The sequence below is a fragment of the Rhinolophus sinicus genome, linkage group LG02 (genome assembly GCF_036562045.2).
Source record: "Rhinolophus sinicus isolate RSC01 linkage group LG02, ASM3656204v1, whole genome shotgun sequence".
Taxonomy (NCBI): Eukaryota; Metazoa; Chordata; class Mammalia; order Chiroptera; family Rhinolophidae; genus Rhinolophus; species Rhinolophus sinicus.
The window spans coordinates 192224831-192235292 of NC_133752.1; positions in this window are offsets into that span (position 1 = coordinate 192224831).

Here is a 10462-nt window from a genome sequence, read left to right on the forward strand (position 1 = left end):
CAGTTTAGTCCAATGCTGTCCTGTGAGCACTGAACTATGTGAGCCCCATTTGTCAATTAAAATTTGCTAGGAATTACATGAAAAGGTAAAAAGAAACAGGTGAAATGTTCCTTCTAGAAATTTAAATTATATCTTTATATATTTTAAGATATAGAATACATATATATTTAATAAATAGATTGAATATATAAATAAAATGTGTTTAATTATACATTTTACTTAACCCAATCTATCAAAAATCCTTTAAATGTATAATCGATAATAAAAATATTAATAAGGTATTTTGTATTCTTTTTTACTAAGCCTTTGAAATCCGGTGTGTGTTTTACATTTACCGCGCATCTCAACTTGGACCAGCTACGTGTCAAGGGGCTCAGTGTGGGTAGTGGCCAATGCACTGGACGGCGCGGTCTGTGAGTAGGCTCTGGGTGGACTGGGGGCCACAGGGGAGCAACACTGGGCTGGGTAATGCCTGTGAAAAGCACTTCACAAACTCCGATGCTCCTCCAACATATGGGGACGACGTCACACCTGGACTCAAATCCTGCCTCCAACCCTTCTGTCTTGTCCTGGCTGCACGTGACCTTGGAAGTCACTTCACTTTCCGAGCTTGGATCTCCGCATGAGCGGGTGAGTCCTGCCTGGAGGTGGTGAAGGAGCCCTCTGGATGTTTGCGCTGGAGAGGAAGAAGGATGTGGGCAGGTATGGACACAGAGATAGGGCCGGGCAGGGCGCAAGCCTCAGAGACCAAGAGAGCAGAGGGGCAGGGGCCACGCCCGCAGCCTGCGGTCCCCAAGGCCGCCACGGGGCGGCGCTGTGGGAGCTCCCTGCACCCCACCCTGGGGACGTTGCAGAACCCTGAGGACCGCACCAGGCGGAGGAGGCGAGGCGAGAAGTTCACTTGTCTGGCGTGGACTTCCCTGGGAAGGGGAGAGTGAGAGCATTGTGGTGCTCTCTGCGGCAGGAGGGGAAATGGAGGCCAGGAACTGTCCCCTCCCCCGCCTTCATCCAATTCAACCAGCAGCTGCTGTGGTGGAAGGAACTCAAGCCTCAGGGTCCAGGTGAGGGCCTGCGCTGATCAGCTGAGGGGCCTCGGACAGGCCGTTCACGCTGCGAGCCTATTTTCTCACTTGTCAAACTGGGTCCCAGTACCTCCCAGGGCAAGAGCTGGGCCACTACAGGTGATGAGTAGAAAGGGGCTTTGCCAACTGTCTGGTGAGGACAACATGTGCACAGCACTGAAAGGAGAACTGAGAAGGATGTGGATAAAAATAACAACTGCCATTAGCTAAGCTGAGTGCTACTATTGCCGCATCCTACAGATAAGAAAGCTGAGACTCAGAGATGTGGGTGGTTTGCCTGAGGTCACACAGCCTCAGCAGAGCCCGAGTTCTGTGCTTGCATCTGACGAGAAGTTGGCGGAGGTTGGAGAGGGTGGACCTTTTCCTCCCCGGGCGCCTTCTCCCACGCCTGGTTCCCGGTTTCCTCCCTCCCTTCTCCCTTCTTTCTTCTCAGCCCCTCTGGACTTCCACCTGCCCCCCCCGCCCCCACCGCCCACCTCCCACCCATCTCCACCCCTCCCCACCACCAACTCACCAGACCTAGGATCTGAGGATTGAAGGGTCCCAAGATGTGGGCTTCCCCAACCCCTGGGGAAGTTCTCAGCTCCACTGGGACAGGTGAGGCAGCCATACTGAGCGAGGGGATTTGCGCCACGATGCACAGCTGGTGAGCAGTGGGCGGGCAGGCGAGACTCCCATCCGTTCATTTATTGAACTCTCATCCCGCAAACCTCTTCTGAGCCCCTGCCCAGAGGCCAGCTATGAGGGTGCAGGTATGGACTCTGGACGCAGAACCCCTAGGGCTCAAATTCCAGCTGTCTCACTCACTGGTGTATAATCTCAGGCAAGTGATTTCACTTTCCTGGGCCTGTTTCTTATCTGTAAAACGGGAAAGAGTGAAGTCCCCTAGTGTCTTTGGAAACCAAAAACCTGCCCGGTGATAGCCGCCCCCTCTTTCGTAATGCCATGTTTTGCACACACCATCCCTCCGTTTGGATGTCAGTGACCACAGAGTGGTTAAGATCATGGGCTCTGGATCCAGGCCATCTGGGTTCCAGTCCTAGCTGGAGATGGAGAAGAGCGTTCCAGGGGATCCACGGGTGCAAAGGCACTGAGGTAGCCAGCAGTGGGTAGCACTCGGGAGAAGGTTCTGTGGGGCTGAGTGAATAAGCTGGCTGGCTGCACCCCTTGTCTAGCAGTCCTGTCTCCCTCCTTCTGCCTCTGGGAGGACTTCTGTTCTCTCTGGGACGGGGCTATGGAAACACGGACTGGCTCGAAGGCCCAGGGGACTTCATTTGAATAATACAATAAAGAATTTGGGGATCCTGATTAAGATGATGGTCCTGGGCCCTATGGGAGAAACGGTGTCCAGGTGGCACTGAGACCCTCAATTGGAACTGGGCCAAGACGGGCAGGCAGCCTAGCCTCGGTGGAAGGCCTTGGGTGCCCAGGACGGGAAACAGTTACCAGAAAGCAGGAGAGGCCCAAGGTTAGCGCCTGGCAGAATGCGGGAGGGAAAGAGAGGGTTTGGTGCAGACCCTCAGCAGTCACATGCCCTCGAACTGCGCTCTGGGCCTGTCCATAGAGAAGCGGGAAGCTCAAATAGGGCTCTATTTGGGGGGCCTGAGGTGAGCTAGAGTCATATCCCTGCCAGGTGGGAGAGATTGCCTCAGTCTCTTTAGGGCCAGGCTCTCCAGCATGCAGGAGTGGCAAGATGTGGGCATGGATGGTGGGGTTCAAGGCTGAGGGAGAGGACAGCAGCTGCCCAGGGGGCGGGGGGCCTGATGCTGCATACATTCCCCTGTATCCTCGCAGCCGCCCTGTGAGGTGGGAGCTTGAGCTTCCCCGGGTGTACGGAACAGACCCAGGTTCAGAGAGGCCAAGTCACATGTCCAAAGTCACTCAGCAGCAACGGCAGAGCCCGGATTCAGCCTGGGTTGGATGACACCCGAGACTGCTCCTAACCACTGCAGTGTAGGTGAGTGCAACCTCAGTAAGTAGAAGGTACACTGTTTCTGGAGCACCTACTGTGTGCCGAGCCCTCTCACATATTAGTTCAGCGAGCCCCTGTGGCCCTGCAAGAAGCTATCGTCATCCCCACCTCCCAGATGGGCCTGAGGTGAAGAAAGGTCAGACCTGGGATATTCTGGCCTTGGCTGGTCATCCAAATTACCGCAGGACTAAGGCACATCCCTTCCCCTTTCCAGGCCTTGGTCTCCCCATCTATAAATTCGAGGAGATGGGGTCAGGTCTCAAAGGGTCTGTCCAATCTTGACGCTGTGTTACATGTCTCCTGGGGAGACTGACAGAGTTGGGGGTGGGGAGATGGCGAGGGTGACAGAGGGAGTGTTCCAAGCCTGCCTTCCCCTGCCGGCTGCCTCCCTCAGACCTATTCTCCAGGTCAAGTGAGGCCCGCCTATCTCCAAGGGAAGGGAAGGAGTGCGTGTTTACTGAGCCCAGACTCTGTGCCTGACACCATGTGGCGGGCTTGACATACACTATGCCTGTCCACTCGTCATCGTCGTCATGGCTGTCCCTGTGACAGAGGGACTGTGATTATTCTGTTGTTCTCACAGAAGCCCAGAGAGGGAAGAGTCTCACTGGGGACAACCCAGACCGAGGCCGTGGGCTCGAGTCCTGCCCTTTCTGCTGCCTGCTTCCTGATGCAACAGTCAGCCGGGGCATTCCTTAGCCAAAGACCGAAGCCTCATTTCTTTCCCTCTGAGCCTGGGTTCTAGGCTGCCAGGGGTTGGTGGCAAGGCCATTGGCAGCCCCTCCTTACTCACTCCTCTCCTGTAGGAACTGGGCCATAAATAGCCGCGTCCATCCTCTCGGGTTTCCGCTTTTGGCATTCACTGTACTCAATTGCCCGTGTCCTCCCTCCTCCTCGCACCTGTCATGGAGAAGACAGGAGCCAGTCCATCCCTTCCATTTTCCTGTCACTAATCTGTCCCGCTGCCCCCCACCCTGCCCCCCACCCTGCCCCACTCCTCTGGCAGCGTCCTGTGCCTGCTGCCCCATCCAGCTTCCTTCAGAGACCCCAGAGGAGGCTCAAAGACTACATGGAGGCCGGACCCCATCCGGGCTGCCACTCTGCCTGCCCTGGACTGCCAGCCTCCCATCCCTGCCCACCTCCCACTGCAGCCCACTCAGCTCACACACAGCTTCCTGCATGCCTCTCCGTCACTGGCTCCAAGACGGGCCACGGCTCCCCACCGCCTGCAGGGAGAGGCCCCCGATCTTCAGTCTGTTGCCCTCACCTTCTTGCCTGGCCCAGCCCCACAGTAGCAACTGTCTTCCCACCACTTGCACCCCCTTCGCCCACCTTACTGTCCTATCAGCCCCCCACTTCCCCATGGCTCAGGGGCTGAAATGCCACCAACTCCAGGACAGAAAGCCCAGGTAGAGTACCAAGGTGTGCGTGACCTTGGGATGCCTCTCCGAGCCTCCTCATCTGTAAAGTGGGGATAAGTAAGAGAATCCCCTTCACAGGGCTGCTGGGGAGTGTCAAAAAAATAAAATAAATAAAAGATTCGGGGGTTGTGATTGTGATGGTGACCACGTAAGGAACAGTGAGATTAACCTCCAACTGTAGCAGGAGGCTGGTTGGGTGTACACGATGGGATGGGGGTGAGTTGCTGCCTGTCTCTGCCCCACATGGCCTTGAACCCTTGAATGTGGCTCCAGGGGCCACTGTCAGTATCCCCATCTCACAGGTAAGGAAAGAGGTTCAGGTGGCACAGCTGCTGAGCCAGGATAGGCCTGTCCCCTGTCCCCAACACACGAAGCTGGGGCGTGGGCTTCTTTGTCCCTGCTGGTCTCTGGGATGTTCCGCTCCAACTTGGGTTTTAGTGGGCTTCGTGGTCCAGGCCCTGTAAGGCCTCCGCAGGGAGCCCAGCACTGCAGGACCCCACCCCCACCCGGCCCACACTGCCCTGGGACTCAGGGCTGTGCTCCATGGGCAAGGTGCCCTGGCCTCTCCGGTTTTTCCGTGGAGCACCCACCACCACTCAGCACCTCCAAGGAGTCTCCTCAGGGACACCCCTCACTGAGCGACAGCCCACAGGAAGGGGTCTCCCCTTCTCTCTGCCTGGCTGGATGCAGGCCTCAGGTTTCTCCGTCCTTGGGCCCCCAGAGCATGCAGCTGCTTCCCTGGATGCAGGCCGTAGTGGGGTGGGAGGCCACCAACCATCTTCCCCTCCAAATCCATGTGCCCCAACCCCAAGGCCCTCTTGCTCTCCATGCCGACTTAGTGAGCGGGTGTCTCCCTCCCTTCCAACTGCGAGCAGCACTTGTCTTGGTCAGTTAGCACTCACTCTGCCTCCCCTGCCTGCTGCTCTGTTCTTCCCTGGCCTCCCTCTCACAGCCATTGTCTCTCTCCATTTTTCTGTCTCTAACTCTATAACTGTCTCAGCCTCTCTGTCTGAATCTCTCTCTCTCCCCCATCTCTGTCACCTGCTCCCACATCCGTGTATAACATCCCCTCCATTCTGTCACCACTCCCTGAGCCCTCTCTCACGTCCATGGACTCACCCTGAGCCCCCAGACCAGGTGTCGACAGGGAGGCCCAGGAGGGGAGGAAGGAGGGGGCTCAGACAGGCCTGGGAAGGTCGTAGAGCTGAGAAGGGGAGGACAGTGATCTGAGCCTCTGCTCTGCTAGGCAGGGAAGGCCCCAGAAACACGAGGGGCAGGTGTTGGCCTCCAGACCCTCATTCCACGGGACCACATCCAGGAAGACTGGATCTTAGTGACAGGCAGGGAGTCAGGAGCCTGGTTCTGGATGGGGCTCTGCACCTGCGCCGCAGCGTCACGTCTCAAACCCCGTCCCTGGGCCTGTCTTTCCTCTATCCATGGGGTCCCCAAGGGTCCCCTCTTGGCCTGCTTCCCACTATGGGAACTGCGAGAGCTGACAACAGCTTCCATCCAGCAGGGACTCCAGCCTACCTGCCCCATTGCCATAGCACCTGCAGCTGCAGTGGACAGCTATGGTGACAGTACCCAGGGAGCCCTAGCCGCTAGCCCAAGCTTGAGCAGGGAGTGGCAGGGATTGTCCACGGTCCCACCTGGGGCCTCAGGGCCCAGCCCAGGGCTCCTTCCCAGCACCACAGCCCAGGGTTCAAGGGCTGGGGGCCCAGGCCCCAGCCACATCTTTGCCTGTTTGGTTCAGCGCTGAATCCCCTCTCCTAGACCAGGGTCTTCCCTTGCTCATAGCAGGTACTCAGCAAATATTTGTTGAATGAAGAAATGAATGAATGACCCAGAAGCCCTCTGAAATCTGTAATGGGTGTGCTGATGAACATGACCCAGGCAAAATGCCTCTGGTTGGGGGCCTCCCACTGGGGCATGTGTAGGGGTTTTTATACCAGATTTGAAGCAGTCAATGAATGGAGTGAGGGGTGGGTCCTGGGGGTTGCCAGTGATTCCAAGAGGGAGCAGAGATAGACGGGCATCCTCCTAGTTTTGCCAAGTGCCAGTTCTGTCCTCTCCTACCCTCTCCCCAGACCGCCTGCCATCTTCTAAAGGACACAGGAATAGAACCCCCGGTTGTCTGACATGTCAGGGCCCGAGGAGTCATTAGGTCCAATGTCTAACTTTGAAGGTGGGGAAAATGAAGATCAGAGAAGGGATGAGATTACCCAGGACCACACAGTAAGTCAGAACCCAAGCTCCGTCTCTAGCCTTCCAGTCCCCATACCTGGGAGCTAAGTGATCTATCACGTTTCCTTTTTTGCATGGCTGCCAGGAACTCAGAGGTCAGTTTTCAAACTGTGTCTCATATTGTAAATCCATCAGAATCCTTTCTGGAAGGCTTTTTATTTGGGTCCCCTAATATACCCAACACCATGCCATGACTGGTCACATGTGAGATCTCATTCAATTCACAAAACCAAGCCTGTGACATAGATATGAATGGCCCTTTTTAACAGATGAGGAAACAGGTACAGAGACAAATCAACTTGCCCGAAGTCACATAGCTAGTAAGTGGTAGCGGCAGAATTCAAACCTAGGACCCCTGGGCTCTCACATCCATGATCTTTCCTCTGTGTAATTAGGCACATAAATGCCAGCGCTCTTGGCTCTGTGCCCTGGTGCCACCGCTATGCTCCATTGCCAGCCATTCCTCCTCATCTGTGCTCACCCTCTCAGCCCGCAGCCTCCTTGAGAAGCTGTGGAGGAGGAGCTGGGTTTGAAACTTCTCCCCTTTCCCGTCCTTGGACCCAGGGCTACACTGTTCTGTGGAGAGATTCAAATGCTGCAGCCAGCAGAGCTCATCAGAGGGCCCGCTTCATGGGAGGGACCCAGGCTGGCTTTACTGCTCTGTGGTCTCTGCCTTGAAATTCTTTATTTTCTCTTGGAACTTGTGTTTTGTAGGCGAAGTCCAGTGGGACAATGCAGCAGGCACATATGAGTAAGCAGAAGAGGTAATCTGAAGAAAGGAAAAACTATATTTTAGTGCCTTAATGGCACACTTTTCCCGACTTTTGAACAAGGGGCACACATTTTCATTTTGCAACGGACCCCCACAAATTATGTAGCTGGTTCTGTGTGTGGTTGTGGGAAGGGCTGGGATCCAGCAGAGGGGGTTCCAGGTTATTTCCCTCTAGGCCTCAGTTTCCCCACCTGTAAATGAGGGGTTGGCCCTCTGAGCTCTATGATTTTATGAACATTGTGTTGTCATTAAAAATGGAAAATACGTAGAATCGATCAATACCAAGAGAAGTCAGTACCCAGAAATAAACTACAGTAAGAAAAGCCAGACGTAGGAAGAAAGGCTCAATCACAGCCGCGCGATCTAATTAAGGACTAACAAACAGAAGACGGGAGTTTGACCAGATGAAACAGCTGAGTTGAATGCCTTCTAGGTTCTTTTCTGTTTCTTTAAGCAATTTGAGTCCATAGGGAAAATAAGGTTTTCAGAAGCTGGCGGGAAGGAAGCAAAGGTGAACATCCAAGCACTAAATGGTGGGATTTTCCACAAGACGAGGGCGAGGTTTGCAGCTTCATTAGACCAAGCCCTCTTACTCTCTCTACCGCCCCTTTCCTCCCTTTCTCTTACCTGTTATCCCCTTCCTTCTTTCCCTGCTGCCCACCACTCCCCTGGGCTGTGGGGTGGGGTGAGGGAGGGCTCTGCAGCACCTCCAAGACCCCCTCAGCCAGCCCATTTCCGTGATTCCACGCTCCGTGATGTCTAAGGTTCTTACACCCCCAGATGCAGTGATCCCGTTCTTTCAGTGCTGCCAGGAGCCTAGAGCGAAGTGAGGGAGATGAGCAGAGCTGCCAGCCAGCGAGCAGGGGTGGGGGAAGGCAGGTGGGAGGGCGCTGGAAGGGGGACAGGTGGGAGCGGAAGGTGAGTCAGCGCAGAGCAGCCGAGCAGGAGTTTGCTGTGGAAACTCCCAGCCCCCCCCCCCCCCCCCCCGCAGCTGTGTGCTCACCTCTCCACACCCCTGTGGCCCCGGTCCCCGTGCCCTCCCTGTGCCCACCCCCAGTGCCCGCAATGGCAGTCCACTCTAGCACCCCAGAAAGTCCTTGCTTTGGACTCTTGTCAAAACTTGCCTCTCCTGTGTCCCCCAGGTCACCCTCACGTGTTAACAAAGGGACGGGCCCTCCTAGAGGAGTCGCTGTCACCAGTGTCTGAGCAAGAGGGAAACTGGTGACGGTGAAAGTGTTCGGGAGGGACCGTGAGTGCTCCCACACCGCTCTGGATGGGAGGCCCTCTTAGGGTGGGCCCTGCCTGTTCCTCTTTACCCCTTTGCCCTCTTGGGTGGGGCGCTGGGCAACCTCTAAGATGTATTCCAGGTTGAAGGCTCTGCGGCTAAGGGTGCATAAGCCTGAGGTCCTATTCAGTTACTGCTGCTTACCCAGGGAGCCAAAGCATCAGTGAGAACGAAGCAGGCAGGAAAGCATGCGACTTGGTGAGGTCCTTCCAGGGCCTGCAAGGCTGGGTGGAGTGACATCTCTGATGAGTCCGTGGGGTTGGGGGTGAGACCCCGGGGTGCTCTCACCTGGCAGAAGGCTGTCAGGGGCTCTTCTGAGAGTATAGGCACCTGGACAGCTGAGCTTTTCTCTTGCTGAGTAGCCTCTGGAGGCCCTCAGAGGTGTACTCTGGAAGACCTGGATGGGGCAAGGGAGGAAAGGAGGCAGCCCCCCCCCAATTTAGCCCTTGCCTGAGGGAGGATGGCAGTGAAGGGGGATGCAAGCCCCTCAGCTTCTGACAGTCCTGACCTGGGGTCAAGCCAGTCCCTTAGATCTGGGCCTCCATTTCTTCATCTGAGGCCAAGTCCATGTCCTACCTATCTCTTGGGGTTTGGTAGGTGTTCAGTGAACTAAAGGATATGAAAGGTGTTATGCAGATGAGAGACATTATAAGTTATTTTGGGAGGACTTGGATCCTAGGTAGTCTCTATCTCCAGGAAAGACAACTCAGGTTCTCTTACTAAACTGTGAAAGCACATGGGATGCACAATGATTTACCCAAATGGCAGCTGTGTTGCCAGTGCTGGCGAAATGTGGTCATTCACAAAGCAGCCCACAGTACTTCACAGTGAGTGAGCGTGGCTGCTGGTTCCCTGTGTTTCCTGAGGTAGCTGGCAGCTTTGCGTAGAGGATTCCTGGGAATGAGGACGGTGCCTTGCCTTCTGTTTCCTTATACACCGAATGTTGGGTAACCAGTTGACATGTAGAATAGAGTTGGAGCTGGAACGACCCCTCAGACTCAAAGATTCTGTGATAGATTACCAAGTTATGGGCACCATTCCACCCTGGTGCCTATGTCCTTTGCACTGTGACTTGACCATGTTCCCAAGAGGTAGAGCCTAATTTCCTGCCCTTTGAATGTGGGCTGGCCTGTGACTTGGATTGGCCAATAGAATGCAGTAGACGTGATGTTATACAAGTTCAAGGCTAGGCTCGAGAGACCTTGCAGCTTCTGCCTACATGCTCTTAGAGGTTGCTGCCCCAAGACACCATGCAGGAATTTGGTGTCAACTATTGGAGAAAGAAAGGCCTCTGGAGGAGAACCGAGGCCCCCTGACCAACAGCCAGACCAAATGCCCGACATGTGGGTGAGGCCATCTTGAACCTTACAGCTGAGCTGACATTCCAGCTGAGCATAGCTGCTGGAGTGAGCCCAGAAGAAACCAAACCAGAAACAACCCATAGAATCTTAAGAAAGAATAAATTCTTGTTGTCTAAGTTTTGGGGTGGCTTGTTATTCAGCACAGGCTAACTGAAGCCCAGAGACAGGAAGGGACTTACCCAAGATCCCACAGCAAGGCAGAGCCCAAGTCTGACTATGCCCAGGTTCCAGGCTGCCCGCCCCCAGAGCCCTTCCCATCACATGGTCCTAAGGCCAACCTGACCAGTCCACCCCAATGTCTGTATGTGCCTGTGTGTGTGTGTGT